This window comes from Meriones unguiculatus, chromosome 14, assembly GCF_030254825.1.
Source record: "Meriones unguiculatus strain TT.TT164.6M chromosome 14, Bangor_MerUng_6.1, whole genome shotgun sequence".
NCBI lineage: Eukaryota > Metazoa > Chordata > Mammalia > Rodentia > Muridae > Meriones > Meriones unguiculatus.
The window spans coordinates 49476147-49494186 of NC_083361.1; the positions used below are offsets into that span (position 1 = coordinate 49476147).

At 40.8% G+C, this 18040-nt stretch overlaps 5 non-coding genes across 5 annotated transcripts; all 5 read right to left on the bottom strand.

Annotated features, from left to right (window-relative positions):
• Positions 1-1528: 1528 nt before the first annotated feature.
• Positions 1529-1593, bottom strand: LOC132647667 (small nucleolar RNA SNORD109A). Its single transcript, XR_009586013.1, has one exon. It is a non-coding gene; the product is annotated as a small nucleolar RNA SNORD109A (small nucleolar RNA).
• Positions 1594-5194: 3601 nt separating this feature from the next.
• On the bottom strand, positions 5195-5259 carry LOC132647766 (small nucleolar RNA SNORD109A). Its single transcript, XR_009586109.1, has one exon. It is a non-coding gene; the product is annotated as a small nucleolar RNA SNORD109A (small nucleolar RNA).
• A 3508-nt stretch (positions 5260-8767) lies between these two features.
• Positions 8768-8832, bottom strand: LOC132647668 (small nucleolar RNA SNORD109A). The gene has a single exon (XR_009586014.1). It is a non-coding gene; the product is annotated as a small nucleolar RNA SNORD109A (small nucleolar RNA).
• Positions 8833-12365: 3533 nt separating this feature from the next.
• LOC132647347 (small nucleolar RNA SNORD109A) lies at positions 12366-12430 on the bottom strand. The gene has a single exon (XR_009585715.1). It is a non-coding gene; the product is annotated as a small nucleolar RNA SNORD109A (small nucleolar RNA).
• Positions 12431-15968: 3538 nt separating this feature from the next.
• LOC132647690 (small nucleolar RNA SNORD109A) lies at positions 15969-16033 on the bottom strand. The gene has a single exon (XR_009586036.1). It is a non-coding gene; the product is annotated as a small nucleolar RNA SNORD109A (small nucleolar RNA).
• Positions 16034-18040: the final 2007 nt, after the last annotated feature.

An 18040-nucleotide genomic window follows, 5' to 3' on the forward strand; every position in this document is an offset into this window, starting at 1 on the left:
AAATTTATCCTCTGTGCATGGAATTCTTTCATTGTTTATCCAACAGAGTATTCCATAATTTACTATAGATTTCTTCCATGCCATGCAACCTCATCTTGGATGAGAGGGGAATCCAAAGGTGCCTTTTTGTCTACATGTATGTTACCATGTCTCGATTCACGGAACTCAAGTCTTCCACTTGGAAGAGCGTTGGAATCATCTACCATGCTTCAGATTAAATCTGATGAAAAGAAGATGTTTTGTATGCACTAACTGACTAGCCTGTGGTCAAATACTCATGGGTTGCTTTTTAATAGAGTATGTTGTACTACACATCTGAGATTACATGATGTCCTTGATTGGATATTCAAGTTTCAACCATGGTTGTAGAAATTGTGTATCCAGCAAGAGTTACCAAGAGTCCTATCCTCCTGCTTCCTAAAAGTCTGTTAGTAGTAAGATATATATATATATATATATATATATATATATATATATATATATATATATATCTGTGTGTGTGTGTCAGTTCTGAATTAATTATGTTCATCATGAGGATATTAAGAAGATTCAGTGTGTGGTTCGTTCTTGTTTCATTGGAGAGTTAGCGTGTCTGCTCCATTATCAGGACTGTGGGTCTACCAGCTAGCAACATGTTCTTTAGAAATATCTTTCCTTGTTTTTTAAAGGAATAGTTGTTTTCATAGATCTTGGGTAATACGCAAATTTTGTTAGAAGAGATGATGTGCATCTGTGTGAGCGCTGCAATAAGAGGAAGAATGTACGCAGGTGGAAAACAGAAACAACAACAAGAAATAACAGAAAGCAAAGCCCAATTGTCATTTCCATGATGGATCCACTGAGATGGTTTCCATGCGAGAGAGAGAGATAGGTAAACACAACATGCTCTGGAAGATTTTGGCAGCTAACACATAATTGAAGAACACCAATAAAACTAGGGAATGTCTCAAACAGGTGCCCTGGCTTATCACCTAGCCATTATTATCTAGAATTTACCCAGCCTCCAACAGGAAAGACCATTTCAATTTTTCCTCTATATAAATTGAGTGATCCTGGAATTATTTGTTATACGTCAGCCTTTACACAACTTTGGGTAAAGGGCGAGGGCAGTCATTGTCCTCCAATATTCTTGGGACTACTGGCATGAGCCATAAAATCCGCTCCTGACACTTTACCACATATGTGCAAGGGTACATCGACTGAGACTAGGAATGAGCACCACGTTCGAATTCATCAGTTCTTAGATATTTTTTGAGTATATCATTTGCACCTACAGTCATCTCTACCTGATATATGTGCCTACTCCTATAGTAAAGGCTGTCTCCCTATCACTTGGAATCATTTCAATCTCTTTGAAAATAGAAAGCAATGAAGAAAGTATCAAACCAAGTATGGGTACTGTTATGAGGCCTTTTTCGAAAAATCTCAGAATCTGATGCCAAACTGCACAGTTCTCATCCTCTCTGAAGAGGGCAGAGTGCCAGGCAGGCTCTGAAATCCTCATGGGTCTCACAAGGTCCTCATATCTGGACCTCAGATTACATCTGCTCAAGTCAGTCAACGTCCTCAGATACCTGTTGTCATCATAGATCCAGAAAGGCCTTCGCTCAACACATGAGTTTTCACCTACCAAGTGAAACCCCAGAGAGCTAGACTCCTGGGCCTTGACAAGGAAGTTCAAAACTGTGCAGGAGGCATGTAGCTCATTCTGTCAAAGGTGGTGGGGAAACACAGTGACAGGATTGAAGAGCCTTTCCCCTCTGACACCATATGAGAAAAATAGAGGTCAAAACATTGCATTTGGTGGGTGTCACTGACCCCAAATCGGGTAGCTGTGAATGTTCCCTGAAATTATGTACTTAATCTTTACAACAGAGATTTTGGTAAGAATGGAGAAAACATTCAAGTAAGCAAAATGACTTTGTTCCTATCTAGATAAGATTTTTTCAACATCCTAATTCGCGGTTTTGATTCTATGCTCTTCCTCTTAACCCTACTTTAAGATTCCTCCTCCTGTTCCTTTCTTCCATGTATGTCCTCTCCATCTTACAGTGCCCAGTATTGAGCCTTCCAGTTGTCCTGCAATTGTCAATGCTCTGGAGGATTTTGTGATGCATGTCACATGACCACCAGCTCGTTCCATATTTCCTTGGACAACAAATTGGAACACACAAGCCAAGCTACATTTTGGTCCATATACATTTCCAGGTATCCCACAGGACATTGACAGGGACAGGAGTTGGTTTCTGTGTTCCTGATTCCTGAACCTTCTCTTCTTATCACCTCTCATGTCATGTTTCTTCAAATGAACTCAAATCCACCCAGTTTCCAAGATGAAGGAAGGCATTGCATTTAATACCAAAAATATTCTTCGTTTTGTTTTGTTTTGTTTTGATTTTTCCGACAATGGACAACTAGATTTCTGGCTCAACATAATCCATAATCATTTATAAAAAGGATAATTATGGTTCATTGTCAGCTCTGTTTGGGGCTGCGAAAACTTTATGGCAATTCACCTGAATTTTAGAGGGCAAGATTGCAAGTTTCCATGCTACTTACAAGGACGTGAAAACGCATGGGTTGCTCTCTTAGTATCCACGCCAGAGGATCAAGGATAGATGAAATTTGTGAGGGTTATTGTTCTGTGCTCTAGGGGTCTAGACTCCTAACACCCTATCATCTTCCTTTGGGTTCCACACCTGTCAGGGCAGAAAGAAGAGTTTAATTCTTTGAGCTTGAATGTCCATAAGGGAAGGAGCTGGGAGAAGGCTTTTCTTAGTACTTCTGGATATATTATTTAGAATTGGAAGCTTCAAGGGTAGCTACAAAAGAAAGTCACATAGACCAATAACTTCACCTAACTAATGGTTTTCCAAATGCACATCAACATACTAATGGTATTAGGTAGTATCCTTGTCACTTGCTTGGGTTGGGACTACCTAACTAAGTCCACTACAATGCCAGGGCCATAACAAGTGTTCCACCAGCAAGAGGCAAGATGAAGCCTAGGTTGTTTAGCCATAAGAGGGACGTCAAATGATTCTCATCTCTAGAGGTACACAGTAAGTAAATATTTAGTCAGCCGAGACTGCAGCCTGCCTACAAACAAAAGACACCATGGGAAGCAGCGTCACTGCTTACCTGTCCTGCCAGAAGGGAAGCACCTCTCGTCCTGCCAGAAGGGAAGCACCTCTCCAAGTTTTAGCCTGCAACATAATAAGTATGAAGGTTATCAGAAAAGGAAATGCGTCTAGGCAACCTTGACTTTCTAAAGTGTCCCGACCTTCAAGTCTGCCAGCCGTTCAGTATTTCCCAGAACCAACTATTGAATTCAAATCCTCCCTTCCAAACCCCTCAGATTTTAGCCACTGGGGCAAAAATTTCTCTTCTTCTGATGGCTTCCTCAAAAGCTGTCTGTGAGAGCATCTTTGCCAGTGCCAGCAGACACAGTGTGGACGCCTCTCAGTGGGCAGCAAGGAAGTTCAACAAAGCAAAGAAGAGGCACTGCCTATAGCATTGCAGTATGGTCATTCTTAACTCCTCCTCGTTTCTCAAAGTCAAAACAAACAAGTTACATAGAGGTGAAAGTCAGTAAGCCCTATGGTATCTTTGAGATTTCAGGGAGTCATTGAAATTTATGCACTGTGCATGGAATTCTTTCCTTGTTTATCCAACAGAGTATTCCATAATTGACTTTAGATTTCTTCCATGCCATGCAACCTCATCTTGGAAGAGAGGGGAATCCAAAGGTGCCTTTTTTGTCTACATGTATGTTACCATGTCTCGATTCATGGAACTCAAGTCTTCCACTTGGAAGAGCGTTGGAATCATCTACCATGCTTCAGGTTAAATCTGATGAAAAGAAGATGTTTTGTACGCACTAACTGACTAGCCTGTGGTCAAATACTCATGGGTTGCTTTTTAATAGAGTATGTTGTACTACACATCTGAGATTACATGATGTCCTTGATTGGATATTCAAGTTTCAACCATGGTTGTAGAAATTGTGTATCCAGCAAGAGTTACCAAGAGTCCTATCCTCCTGCTTCCTAAATGTCTGTTAGTAGTAAGATATATATATATATATATATATATATATATATATATATATATATATATGTGTGTGTGTGTGTGTGTGTGTGTGTGTGTGTGTGTGTATGTGTGTGTGTGTCAGTTCTGAATTAGTTATGTTCATCATGAGGATATTAAGAAGATTCAGTGTGTGGTTCGTTCTTGTTTCATTGGAGAGTTAGCATGTCTGCTCCATTATCAGGACTGTGGGTCTACCAGCTAGCAACATGTTCTTTAGAAATATCTTTCCTTGTTTTTTAAAGGAATAGTTGTTTTCATAGATCTTGGGTAACACGCAAATTTTGTTAGAAGAGATGATGTGCATCTCTGTGTGAGCTGCAATAAGAGGAAGAATGTACGCAGGTGGAAAACAGAAACAACAGCAAGAAATAACAGAAAGCAAAGCCCAATTGTCATTTCCATGATGGATCAACTGAGATGGTTTCCATGCGAGAGAGAGAGATAGGTAAACACAACATGCTCTGGAAGATTTTGGCAGCTATGGCATAATTGAAGAACACCAATAAAACTAGGGAATGTCTCAAACAGGTGCCCTGGCTTATCACCTAGCCATTATTATCTAGAATTTACCCAGCCTCCAACAGGAAAGGCCATTTCAATTTTCCCTCTATCTAAATTGAATGATCCTGGAATTATTTGTTATACGTCAGCCTTTACACAACTTTGGGTAAAGGGAGAGGGTAGTCATTGTCCTCCAATATTCTTGGGACTACTGGCATGAGCCATAAAATCCGCTCCTGACACTTTACCACATATGTGCAAGGGTACATCGACCGAGACTAGGAATGAGCACCACGTTCGAATTCATCAGTTCTTAGATATTTTTTGAGTATATCATTTGCACCTACAGTCATCTCTACCTGATATATGTGCCTACTCCTATAGTAAAGGCTGTCTCCCTATCACTTGGAATCATTTCAATCTCTTTGAAAATAGAAAGCAATGAAGAATGCATCAAACCAAGTATGGGTACTTTTATGAGGCCTTTTTCGAAAAATCTCAGAATCTGATGCCAAACTGCACAGTTCTCATCCTCTCTGAAGAGGGAAGAGTGCCAGGCAGGCTCTGAAATCCTCATGGGTCTCACAAGGTCCTCATATCTGGACCTTAGATTACATCTGCTCAAGTCAGTCAACGTCCTCAGATACCTGTTGTCATCATAGATCCAGAAAGACCTTCGCTCAACACATGAGTTTTCACCTACCAAGTGAAACCCCAGAGAGCTAGACTCCTGGGCCTTGACAAGGAAGTTCACAACTGTGCAGGAGGCATGTAGCTCATTCTGTCAAAGGTGGTGGGGAAACACAGTGACAGGATTGAATAGCCTTTCCCCTCTGACACCATATGAGAAAAATAGAGGTCAAAACATTGCATTTGGTGGGTGTCACTGGCCCCAAATCGGGTAGCTGTGAATGTTCCCTGAAATTATGTACTTAATCTTTACAACAGAGATTTTGGTAAGAATAGAGAAAACATTCAAGTAAGCAAAATGACTATTCCTATCTAGATAAGATTTTTTCAACATCCTAATTTGCGGTTTTGATTCTATGCTCTTCCTCTTAACCCTACTTTAGGATTCCTCCTCCTGTTCCTTTCTTCCATGTATGTTCCTCTCCATCTTACAGTGCCCAGTATTGAGCCTTCCAGTTGTCCTGCAATTGTCAATGCTCTGGAGGATTTTGTGATGTATGTCACATGACCACCAGCTCGTTCCATATTTCCTTGGACAACAAATTGGAACACACAAGCCAAGCTACATTTAGGTCCATATACATTTCCAGGTATCCCACAGGACATTGACAGGGACAGGAGTCGGGTTCTGTGTTCCTGATTCCTGAACCTTCTCTTCTTATCACCTCTCATGTCATGTTTCTTCAAATGAACTCAAATCCACCCAGTTTCCAAGATGAAGGAAGGCATTGCATTTAATACCAAAAATATTCTTCGTTTTGTTTTGTTTTGTTTTGATTTTTCCGACAATGGACAACTAGATTTCTGGCTCAACATAATCCATAATCATTTATAAAAAGAATAATTATGGTTCATTGTCAGCTCTGTTTGGGGCTGCGAAAACTTTATGGCAATTCACCTGAATTTTAGAGGGCAAGATTGCAAGTTTCCATGCTACTTACAAGGACGTGAAAACGCATGGGTTGCTCTCTTAGGAAATTTGTGAGGGTTATTGTTCTGTGCTCTAGGGGTCTAGACTACTAACACCCTATCATCTTCCTTTGGGTTCCACACCTGTCAGGGCAGAAAGAAGAGTTTAATTCTTTGAGCTTGAATGTCCATAAGGGAAGGAGCTGGGAGAAGGCTTTTCTTAGTACTTCTGGATATATTATTTAGAATTGGAAGCTTCAAGGGTAGCTACAAAAGAAAGTCACATAGTCCAATAACTTCACCCAACTAATGGTTTTCCAAATGCACATCAACATACTAATGGTATTAGGTAGTATCCTTGTCACTTGCTTGGGTTGGGACTACCTAGCTAAGTCCCCTACAATGCCAGGGCCATAACAAGTGTTCCACCAGCAAGAGGCAAGATGAAGCCTAGGTTGTTTAGCCATAAGAGGGACGTCAAATGATTCTCATCTCTAGAGGTACACAGTAGGTAAATATTTAGTCAGCCGAGACTGCAGCCTGCCTACAAACAAAAGACACCATGGGAAGCAGCGTCACTGCTTACCTGTCCTGCCAGAAGGGAAGCACCTCTCCAAGTTTTAGCCTGCAACATAATAAGTATGAAGGTTATCAGAAAAGGAAATGCGTCTAGGCAACCTTGACTTTCTAAAGTGTCCCGACCTTCAAGTCTGCCAGCCGTTCAGTATTTCCCAGAACCAACTATTGAATTCATTTCCTCCCTTCCAATCCCCTCAGATTTTAGCCACTGGGGTAAAAATTTCTCTTCTTCTGATGGCTTCCTCAAAAGCTGTTTGTGAGAGCATCTTTGCCAGTGCCAGCAGACACAGTGTGGACGCCTCTCAGTGGGCAGCAAGGAAGTTCAACAAAGCAAAGTAGAGGCACTGCCTATAGCATTGCAGTATGGTCATTCTTAACTCCTCCTCGTTTCTCAAATTCAAAACGAACAAGTTGCACAGAGGTGAAAGTCAGTAAGCCCTATGGTATATTTGAGATTTCAGGGTGTCAATGAAATTTATGCTCTGTGCATGGAATTCTTTCCTTGTTTATCCAAGAGTATTCCATAATTGACTTTAGATTTCTTCCCTGCCATGCAACCTCATCTTGGAAGAGAGGGGAATCCAAAGGTGCCTTTTTGTCTACATGTATGTTACCATGTCTCGATTCATGGAACTCAAGTCTTCCACTTGGAAGTGTGTTGGAATCATCTACCATGCTTCAGGTTAAATCTGATGAAAAGAAGATGTTTTGTACGCACTAACTGACTAGCCTGTGGTCAAATACTCATGGGTTGCTTTTTAATAGAGTATGTTGTACTACACATCTGAGATTACATGATGTCCTTGATTGGATATTCAAGTTTCAACCATGGTTGTAGAAATTGTGTATCCAGCAAGAGTTACCAAGAGTCCTATCCTCCTGCTTCCTAAAAGTCTGTTAGTAGTATATATATATATATATATATATATATATATATATATATATATATATATATCTGTGTGTGTGTGTGTGTAAGTTCTGAATTAATTATGTTCATCATGAGGATATTAAGAAGATTCAGTGTGTGGTTCGTTCTTGTTTCATTGGAGAGTTAGGGTGTCTGCTCCATTATCAGGACTGTGGGTCTACCAGCTAGCAACATGTTCTTTAGAAATATCTTTCCTTGTTTTTTAAAGGAATAGTTGTTTTCATAGATCTTGGGTAACACGCAAATTTTGTTAGAAGAGATGATGTGCATCTGTGTGAGAGCTGCAATAAGATGAAGAATGTACGCAGGTGGAAAACAGAAAAAACAACAAGAAATAACAGAAAGCAAAGCCCAATTGTCATTTCCATGATGGATCAACTGAGATGGTTTCCATGCGAGAGAGAGAGATAGGTAAACACAACATGCTCTGGAAGATTTTGGCAGCTAAGACATAATTGAAGAACACCAATAAAACTAGGGAATGTCTCAAACAGGTGCCCTGGCTTATCACCTAGCCATTATTATCTAGAATTTACCCAGCCTCCAACAGGAAAGACCATTTCAATTTTCCCTCTATCTAAATTGAATGATCCTGGAATTATTTGTTATACGTCAGCCTTTACACAACTTTGGGAAAAGGGCGAGGGCAGTCATTGTCCTCCAATATTCTTGGGACTACTGGCATGAGCCATAAAATCCGCTCCTGACACTTTACCACATATGTGCAAGGGTACATCGACCGAGACTAGGAATGAGCACAACGTTCGAATTCATCAGTTCTTAGATATTTTTTGAGTATATCATTTGCACCTTCAGTCATCTCTACCTCATATATGTGCCTACTCCAATAGTAAAGGCTGTCTCCCTATCACTTGGAATCATTTCAATCTCTTTGAAAATAGAAAGCAATGAAGAATGCATCAAACCAAGTATGGGTACTTTTATGAGGCCTTTTTCGAAAAATTTCATAATCTGATGCCAAACTGCACAGTTCTCATCCTCTCTGAAGAGGGAAGAGTGCCAGGCAGGCTCTGAAATCCTCATGGGTCTCACAAGGTCCTCATATCTGGACCTCAGATTACATCTGCTCAAGTCAGTCAACGTCCTCAGATACCTGTTGTCATCATAGATCCAGAAAGACCTTCGCTCAACACATGAGTTTTCACCTACCAAGTGAAACCCCAGAGAGCTAGACTCCTGGGCCTTGACAAGGAAGTTCACAACTGTGCAGGAGGCATGTAGCTCATTCTGTCAAAGGCGGTGGGGAAACACAGTGACAGGATTGAAGAGCCTTTCCCCTCTGACACCATATGAGAAAAATAGAGGTCAAAACATTGCATTTGGTGGGTGTCACTGGCCCCAAATCGGGTACCTGTGAATGTTCCCTGAACTTATGTACTTAATCTTTACAACAGAGATTTTGGTAAGAATAGAGAAAACATTCAAGTAAGCAAAATGACTTTTTTCCTATCTAGATAAGATTTTTTCAACATCCTAATTTGCGGTTTTGATTCTATGCTCTTCCTCTTAACCCTACTTTAGGATTCCTCCTCCTGTTCCTTTCTTCCATGTATGTTCCTCTCCATCTTACAGTGCCCAGTATTGAGCCTTCCAGTTGTCCTGCAATTGTCAATGCTCTGGAGGATTTTGTGATGTATGTCACATGACCACCAGCTCGTTCCATATTTCCTTGGACAACAAATTGGAACACACAAGCCAAGCTACATTTAGGTCCATATATATTTCCAGGTATCCCACAGGACATTGACAGGGACAGGAGTCGGGTTCTGGGTTCCTGATTCCTGAACCTTCTCTTCTTATCACCTCTCATGTCATGTTTCTTCAAATGAACTCAAATCCACCCAGTTTCCAAGATGAAGGAAGGCATTGCATTTAATACCAAAAATATTCTTCGTTTTGTTTTGTTTTGTTTTGATTTTTCTGACAATGGACAACTAGATTTCTGGCTCAACATAATCCATAATCATTTATAAAAAGAATAATTATGGTTCATTGTCAGCTCTGTTTGGGGCTGCGAAAAATTTATGGCAATTCACCTGAATTTTAGAGGGCAAGATTGCAAGTTTCCATGCTACTTACAAGGACGTGAAAACGCATGGGTTGCTCTCTTAGTATCCACGCCAGAGGATCAAGGATAGATGAAATTTGTGAGGGTTATTGTTCTGTGCTCTAGGGGTCTAGACTCCTAACACCCTAGTATCTTCCTTTGGGTTCCACACCTGTCAGGGCAGAAAGAAGAGTTTAATTCTTTGAGCTTGAATGTCGATAAGGGAAGGAGCTGGGAGAAGGCTTTTCTTAGTACTTCTGGATATATTATTTAGAATTGGAAGCTTCAAGGGTAGCTACAAAAGAAAGTCACATAGTCCAATAACTTCACCCAACTAATGGTTTTCCAAATGCACATCAACATACTAATGGTATTAGGTAGTATCCTTGTCACTTGCTTGGGTTGGGACTACCTAGCTAAGTCCCCTACAATGCCAGGGCCATAACAAGTGTTCCACCAGCAAGAGGCTAGATGAAGCCTAGGTTGTTTAGCCATAAGAGGGACGTCAAATGATTCTCATCTCTAGAGGTACACAGTAGGTAAATATTTAGTCAGCCGAGACTGCAGCCTGCCTACAAACAAAAGACACCATGGGAAGCAGCGTCACTGCTTACCTGTCCTGCCAGAAGGGAAGCACCTCTCCAAGTTTTAGCCTGCAACATAATAAGTATGAAGGTTATCAGAAAAGGAAATGCGTCTAGGCAACCTTGACTTTCTAAAGTGTCCCGACCTTCAAGTCTGCCAGCCGTTCAGTATTTCCCAGAACCAACTATTGAATTCATTTCCTCCCTTCCAATCCCCACAGATTTTAGCCACTGTGGCAAAAATTTCTCTTCTTCTGATGGCTTCCTCAAAAGCTGTCTGTGAGTGCATCTTTGCCAGTGCCAGCAGACACAGTGTGGACGCCTCTCAGTGGGCAGCAAGGAAGTTCAACAAAGCAAAGAAGAGGCACTGCCTATAGCATTGCAGTATGGTCATTCTTAACTCCTCCTCGTTTCTCAAACTCAAAACGAACAAGTTGCACAGTGGTGAAAGTCAGTAAGCCCTATGGTATCTTTGAGATTTCAGGGTGTCATTGAAATTTATGCTCTGTGCATGGAATTCTTTCCTTGTTTATCCAAGAGTATTCCATAATTGACTTTAGATTTCTTCCCTGCCATGCAACCTCATCTTGGAAGAGAGGGGAATCCAAAGGTGCCTTTTTGTCTACATGTATGTTACCATGTCTCGATTCATGGAACTCAAGTCTTCCACTTGGAAGTGCGTTGGAATCATGTACCATGCTTCAGGTTAAATCTGATGAAAAGAAGATGTTTTGTACGCACTAACTGACTAGCCTGTGGTCAAATACTCATGGGTTGCTTTTTAATAGAGTATGCTGTACTGCACATCTGAGATTACATGATGTCCTTGATTGGATATTCAAGTTTCAACCATGGTTGTAGAAATTGTGTATCCAGCAAGAGTTACCAAGAGTCCTATCCTCCTGCTTCCTAAAAGTCTGTTAGTAGTAAGATATATATATATATATATATATATATATATATATATATATATATGTGTGTGTGTGTGTGTAAGTTCTGAATTAATTATGTTCATCATGAGGATATTAAGAAGATTCAGTGTGTGGTTCGTTCTTGTTTCATTGGAGAGTTAGCGTGTCTGCTCCATTATCAGGACTGTGGGTCTACCAGCTAGCAACATGTTCTTTAGAAATATCTTTCCTTGTTTTTTAAAGGAATAGTTGTTTTCATAGATCTTGGGTAACACGCAAATTTTGTTAGAAGAGATGATGTGCATCTGTGTGAGAGCTGCAATAAGAGGAAGAATGTACGCAGGTGGAAAACAGAAACAACAACAAGAAATAACAGAAAGCAAAGCCCAATTGTCATTTCCATGATGGATCAACTGAGATGGTTTCCATGCGAGAGAGAGAGTTAGGTAAACACAACATGCTCTGGAAGATTTTGGCAGCTAAGACATATTTGAAGAACACCAATAAAACTAGGGAATGTCTCAAACAGGTGCCCTGGCTTATCACCTAGCCTTTGTTATCTAGAATTTACCCAGCCTCCAACAGGAAAGACCATTTCAATTTTCCCTCTATCTAAATTGAATGATCCTGGAATTATTTGTTATACGTCAGCCTTTACACAACTTTGGGTAAAGGGCGAGGGCAGTCATTGTCCTCCAATATTCTTGGGACTACTGGCATGAGCCATAAAATCCGCTCCTGACACTTTACCACATATGTGCAAGGGTACATCGACCGAGACTAGGAATGAGTACCACGTTCGAATTCATCAGTTCTTAGATATTTTTTGAGTATATCATTTGCACCTACAGTTATCTCTACCTGATATATGTGCCTACTCCTATAGTAAAGCCTGTCTCCCTATCACTTGGAATCATTTCAATCTCTTTGAAAATAGAAAGCAATGAAGAATGTATCAAACCAAGTATGGGTACTGTTATGAGTCCTTTTTCAAAAAATCTCAGAATCTAATGCCAAACTGCACAGTTCTCATCCTCTCTGAAGAGGGAAGAGTGCCAGGCAGGTTCTGAAATCCTCATGGGTCTCACAAGGACCTCATATCTGGACCTCAGATCACATCTGCTCAAGTCAGTCAATGTCCTCAGATACCTGTTGTCATCATAGATCCAGAAAGGCCTTCGCTCAACACATGAGTTTTCACCTACCAAGTGAAACCCCAGAGAGCTAGACTCCTGGGACTTGACAAGGAAGTTCAAAACTGTGCAGGAGGCATGTAGCTAATTCTGTCAAAGGTTGTGGGGGAACACAGAGGACAGGATTTAAGAGCCTTTCCCCTTTGACACCATATGAGAAAACTAGAGGTCAAAACATTGCATTTGGTGGGTGTCACTGGCCCCAAATCGGGTAGCTGTGAATGTTCCCTGAACTTATGTACTTAATCTTTACAACAGAGATTTTGGTAAGAATAGAGAAAACATTCAAGTAAGCAAAATGACTTTGTTCCTATCTAGATAAGATTTTTTCAACATCCTAATTTGCGGTTTTGATTCTATGCTCTTCCTCTTAACCCTTCTTTAGGATTCCTCCTCCTGTTCCTTTCTTCCATGTATGTTCCTCTCCATCTTACAGTGCCCAGTATTGAGCCTTCCAGTTGTCCTGCAATTGTCAATGCTCTGGAGGATTTTGTGATGTATGTCACATGACCACCAGCTCGTTCCATATTTCCTTGGACAACAAATTGGAACACACAAGCCAAGCTACATTTTGGTCCATATACATTTCCAGGTATCCCACAGGACATTGACAGGGACAGGAGCTGGGTTCTGTGTTCCTGATTCCTGAACCTGCTCTTCTTATCACCTCTCATGTCATGTTTCTTCAAATGAACTCAAATCCACCCAGTTTCCAAGATGAAAGAAGGCATTGCATTTAATACCAAAAATATTCTTCGTTTTGTTTTGTTTTGTTTTGATTTTTCCAACAATGGACAACTAGATTTCTGGCTCAACATAATCCATAATCATTTATAAAAAGAATAATTATGGTTCATTGTCAGCTCTGTTTGGGGCTGCGAAAACTTTATGGCCATTCACCTGAATTTTAGAGGGCAAGATTGCAAGTTTCCATGCTACTTACAAGGACGTGAAAACGCATGGGTGGCTCTCTTAGTATCCACGCCAGAGGATCAAGGATAGATGAAATTTGTGAGGGTTATTGTTCTGTGCTCTAGGGGTCTAGACTCCTAACACCCTATCATATTCCTTTGGGTTCCACACCTGTTAGGGCAGAAAGAAGAGTTTAATTCTTTGAGCTTGAATGTCCATAAGGGAAGGAGCTGGGAGAAGGCTTTTCTTAGTACTTCTGGATATATTATTTAGAATTGGAAGCTTCAAGGGTAGCTACAAAAGAAAGTCACATAGTCCAATAACTTCACCCAACTAATGGTTTTCCAAATGCACATCAACATACTAATGGTATTAGGTAGTATCCTTGTCACTTGCTTGGGTTGGGACTACCTAGCTAAGTCCCCTACAATGCCAGGGCCATAACAAGTGTTCCACCAGCAAGAGGCAAGATGAAGCCTAGGTTGTTTAGCCATAAGAGGGACGTCAAATGATTCTCATCTCTAGAGGTACACAGTAGGTAAATATTTAGTCAGCGGAGACTGCAGCCTGCCTACAAACAAAAGACACCATGGGAAGCAGCGTCACTGCTTACCTGTCCTGCCAGAAGGGAAACACCTCTCCAAGTTTTAGCCTGCAACATAATAAGTATGAAGGTTATCAGAAAAGGAAATGCGTCTAGGCAACCTTGACTTTCTAAAGTGTCCCGACCTTCAAGTCTGCCAGCCGTTCAGTATTTCCCAGAACCAACTATTGAATTCATTTCCTCCCTTCCAATCCCCTCAGATTTTAGCCACTGTGGCAAAAATTTCTCTTCTTCTGATGGCTTCCTCAAAAGCTGTCTGTGAGAGCATCTTTGCCAGTGCCAGCAGACACAGTGTGGATGCCTCTCAGTGGGCAGCAAGGAAGTTCAACAAAGCAAAGAAGAGGCACTGCCTATAGCATTGCAGTATGGTCATTCTTAACTCCTCCTCGTTTCTCAAAGTCAAAACGAACAAGTTGCACAGAGGTTAAAATCAGTAAGCCCTATGGTATCTTTGAGATTTCAGGGTGTCATTGAAATTTATGCTCTGTGCATGGAATTCTTTCCTTGTTTATCCAACAGAGTATTCCATAATTGACTTTAGATTTCTTCCATGCCATGCAACCTCATCTTGGAAGAGAGGGGAATCCAAAGGTGCCTTTTTGTCTACATGTATGTTACCATGTCTCGATTCATGGAACTGAAGTCTTCCACTTGGAAGAGCATTGGAATCATCTACCATGCTTCAGGTTAAATCTGATGAAAAGAAGATGTTTTGTACGCACTAACTGACTAGCCCGTGGTCAAATACACATGGGTTGCTTTTTTTCAAGTATGTTGTACTACACATCTGAGATTACATCATGTCCTTGATTGGATATTCAAACTTCAACCATGGCTTTAGAAATTGTGTATCCAGCAAGTGTTACCAAGAGTCCTATGCTCCAGCTTCGTAAAAGTCTGTTAGTAGTAAGATATATATATATATATATATATATATATATATATATATATATATATATACATGTATGTGTGTGTCAGTTCTGAATTAATTATGTTCAAAATGAGGATGTTAAGAAGATTCAGTGTGTGGTTCTTTCTTGTTTCATTGGAGAGTTAGCGCCTCTGATCCATTATCAGGATTGTAGATCTACCAGCTAGCAACATGTTCTTTAGAAATATCTTTCCTTGTTTCATGAAGGAATAGTTGTTTTCATAGATCTTGGGTAACACGCAAATTTTGTTAGAATAGATGATTTGCATCTGTGTGAGAGCGGCAATCAGAGGATGAATGTACCCAGGAGGAAAACAGAAACAACAACAACAAATAACAGAAAGCAAAGCCCAATTGTCATTTCTCATGATGGATCAACTGAGATGGTTTCCATGCGAGAGAGAGATAGGTAAACACAACATGCTCTGGAAGATTTTGGCAGCTAAGACATAAATGATGAACACCAATAAAACTAGGGAATGTCTCCAACAGGTGCCCTGGCTTCTCACCTAGCCATTATTATCTAGAATTTACCCAGCCTCCAACAGGAAAGACCATTTCAATTTTCCCTCTATATACATTGAATGATCCTTTAATTATTAGTTATACGTCAGCCTTTACACAACTTTGGGTAAAGTGCGAGGGCAGTCCTTGTCCTCCAATATTCTTGGGACTACTGGCATGAGCCCTAACCTCCCCTCCTGACACTTTACCACATATGTGCAAGGGTACATCGCCGGAGACTCGGAATGAGCAGCACGTTCAAATTCATCAGTTCTTACATATTTTTTGAGTACGTCATTTGCACCTACAGTCATCTCTACCTGATATATGTCCCTACTCCTATAGTGAAGGTTGTCTCCCAATCACTTGGAATCATTTCTATCTCTTTGAAAATAGAAAGCAATGAAGATTGTATCAAACCAAGTATGGGTATTGTTATGAGGCCTTTTTCGAAAAATCTCAGAATCTGATGCCATACTGCACAGTTCTCATCCTCTCTGAAGAGGGAAGAGTGCATGGCAGGCTCTGAAATCCTCATGGGTCTCACGAGGACCTCATATCTGGACCTCAGATTGCATCTGTTCAAGTCAGTCAACTTCCTCAGAGACCTGTTGTCATCATAGATCCAGAAAGGCCTTCGCTCAACACATGAGTTTTCACCTACCAAGTGAAACCCAGAGAGCTAGACTCCTGGGCCTTGACAAGTAAGTTCAAAACTGTGCAGGAGGCATGTAGCTCATTCTGTCAAAGGTTCTGGGGAAACACAGAGGACAGGATTAAAGAGCCTTTCCCCTTTGACAAGATAGGAGAAAAATAGAGGTCAACACATTGCCTTTGGTGGGTGTCACTGGCCCCAAATCGGGTACCTGTGAATGTTCCCTGAACTTATGTATTTAATCTTTACAACAAAGATTTGGTAAGAATAGAGAAAACATTCAAGAAAGCAAAATGACTTTTTTTCCTATCTAGATAAGATTTTTTCAACATCCTAATTTGCGGTTTTGATTCTATGCTCTTCATGTTAACCCGCCTTTACAATTCCTCCTCCTGTTCCCTGTCTTCCATGTATGTTCCTCTCCATCTTACAGTGCCCAGTATTGAGCCTTCCAGTTGTCCTGGAATTGTCAATGCTCTGGAGGATTTTGTGATGTATGTCGCATGACCACCAGCTCCTTCCATATTTCCTTGGACAACAAAAAGCAACACACAGGCCAAGCTACATTTTGGTCCATATACATCACCAGGTATCCCACAGGACATTGACAGGGACAGGAGTTGGGTTCTGTGTGCCTGATTCCTGAACCTTCTCTTCGTATCACCTCTCATGTCATGTTTCTTCAAATGAACTCAACACCACCCAGTTTCCAAGATGAAGGAAGGCATTGCATTTAATACCAAAAATATTCTTAGTTTTGTTTTGTTTTGTTCTGACAATGGACAACTAGATTTCTGGCTCAACATAATCCATAATCATTTATAAAAAGAATAAATATGGTTCATTTTCAGCTCTGTTTGAGTTTTCGAAAACTTTATGGCAATACACCTGAATTTTAGAGGGCAAGATTGCATGTTTCCATGCTACTTACAAGGAAGTGAAAACGCATGGGTGGCTCTCTTAGTATCCACGCCAGAGGATCAAGGATAGATGAAATTTGTGAGGGTTATTGTTCTGTGCTCTAGGGGTCTAGACTCCTAACACCCTATCATCGTCCTTTGGGTTCCACACCTGTCAGGGCAGAAATAAGAGTTTAATTCTTTGAGCTTGAATGTCGATAAGGGAAGGAGCTGGGAGAAGGATTTTCTTAGTACTTCTGGATATATTATTTAGAATTGGAAGCTTCAATGGTAGCTTCAAAAGAAAGTCAAATATGCCAATAACTTCACCCAACTGTTGGTTTTCCAAATGCACCTCAAAATACTAATGGTATTAGGTAGTATCCTTGTTACTTGCTTGGGTGGGGACTACCTAGCTAAGTCCCCTACAATGCCAGGGGCATAGCAAGTGTTCCACCATCAAGAGGCAAGACGAAGCCTAGGTTGTTTAGCCATGAGAGGGACGTTAAATAATTCTCATCTCTTGTGGTACACAGTAGGTAAATATTTCGTCAGGCGAGAATGCAGCCTGCCGACAAACAAAAGACACAATGGGAAGCAGCGTCACTTACCTGTCCTGCCAGAAGGGAAGCACCTCTCAAAGTTTTAGCCTGCAACATAATAAGTATGAAGGTTATCAGAAAAGGAAATGCGTCTAGGCAACCTTGACTTTCTAAAGTGTCCCGACCTTCAAGTCAGCCAGCAGTTCAGTCTTTCCCAGAACCAACTATTGAATTCATTTCCTCCCTTCCAATCCCCTCAGATTTTAGCCACTGTGGCAAGGATTTCTCTTCTTCTGATGACTTCCTCAGAAGCTGTCTGTGAGAGCATCTTTGCCAGTGACAGCAGGCACATTGTGTATGCCTCTCAGTGGGCAACGAGGAAGTTGGACAAAGCAAAGAAGAAGCAGTGAGTATAGCATTGCAGTATGGTCATTCTTAACTCCTCCTTTCTCAAAGTCAAAACGACCAAGTTGCACAGAGGTGAAAGTCAGTAAGCCCAATGGTATCTTTGAGATTTCAGGGTGTCATTGAAATTTGT